This window comes from Myotis yumanensis, unplaced genomic scaffold (genome assembly GCF_028538775.1).
Source record: "Myotis yumanensis isolate MYYU_CA2020_CCGP unplaced genomic scaffold, mMyoYum1.0.hap1 SCAF_2, whole genome shotgun sequence".
Lineage (NCBI taxonomy): Eukaryota > Metazoa > Chordata > Mammalia > Chiroptera > Vespertilionidae > Myotis > Myotis yumanensis.
The window spans coordinates 74,920,986-74,922,631 of NW_027223753.1; positions in this window are offsets into that span (position 1 = coordinate 74,920,986).

Here is a 1,646-nt window from a genome sequence, read left to right on the forward strand (position 1 = left end):
AAAATTGTGTTCACCCAGACGATTTAGTTCAGTGGTTGAGCATCAACCTATGAACCAGGAGGTTGAGGTTCGATTCCCGGTCAAGGCATATGCCTGTGTTGTGGGCTCAATCCCCAATATGGGGCATGCAGGAAGCAGCTGATTGATGATTCTCTCTCATCATGGATGTTTCTATCTCTCTTTTTCTCTCCCTGTCTCTCTGAAAACAGTAAACATGTATTTTTTAAAAATTGTGCTTATTACCCAATATTATTGTCAATGAATTTAGTCTCTTTAAAGTAAAATAATATAAAGAGACTGGAAAATAAATCTGAGTACAGACTCCTAAGTTTCAGTTTTTTTAATTGTTTACATTTGGTAGATTGTTTCTAATTCAAAAGTGATATTTGTAGACTCAAGGGTATTATGAATGTATTTAACTGTCATTTTGAAATAGCTCTCTTATCACCTTCATATGTCATGATTTACAAAATATTTCATTACATTGTATAATTGTAATAGTTAGCACCATGGGCATGAGCCAGTATGAGCACAAGCCCAACTGTCTCTCAGTGAGCGTTAATTCAACTGCAGGGAACTGGGATGGGCTGGCTGCAGAGCCCAGCACCTTCTGAGGTGACTACTACTCAATGATCTGGGGACAGTAGGTGTGTTTTAGAGGAGAGCAGAGGGCATCCCACAGTTGGAGAATTAATTGAATGGGGGGGTCACTTGTCTAAATGTTTACAAGTGTCACTGTTCCATGAAAGACGTTGCAGACAACCTTGATCTGGGAGGTCATAAAGTCACTTTCAAATCTAACATCATCTGGGATCATGTTACCGGAAAGGGGACCTGGCCCTGAGCGGGTCTGCCTGTCAGAGGTGGGCAAACTTTTTGACTCGAGGGCCACAATAGGTTCTTAAACTGGACCGGAGGGCCGGAACAAAAGCATGGATGGAGTGTTTGTGTGAACTAATATAAATTCAAAGTAAATATAATTACACAAAAGGGTACGGTCTTTTTTTTTTTTTTTAGTTTTATTCATTTCAAACGGGCCGGATCCGGCCCGCGGGCCATAGTTTGCCCACAGCTGGAGCTCGTAGTGAGTTGGTTCTTGACTTCCTACAGGACAGATTTCACAACACCAGTCCACTGGATTTTGAGAGCATGTTTATTAAAGCTGGGGACAGTGAAACAAGGAAGGGCTTAGGCTAGAAGAAGCAGCAGGAGAGAGCCTAGGTGGGGCTGCCTTGGCTCACTGAGAAGTCAGAGAAAAGGGGCCCTTGGAGACTGGAGAGCAGCTACAGTGTTTGGAGAGGTTCAAGTCTCGGACAAACGAGAGGGCACAGTCCTCTCATGGCAAAGCCATGTGTAAGTCCCAGCTTGGAGGGCAAAGCCAGGCTATAGTTGTGAGCTTCAACCTATGGTCCAAACTCATGGTCCCACGTGTCTGAGTAATGTGGCTTGATAGAGTTCAGGTGCATGTAATTGAGTAGATTAGAACATTGTTAACATCTTGACCACGCCCTTACTTTACTTCCTGGAATCTGGCTATAAAATAAAGACCTGGCTTGTGGGCGCTGTCGCTGTCGCTGTCTCTCCATCAGAGAAGCAGCATCCCGCCAAGACCCAGTTTTTACTCTCTTGTCTGTCTTTTCTAAATC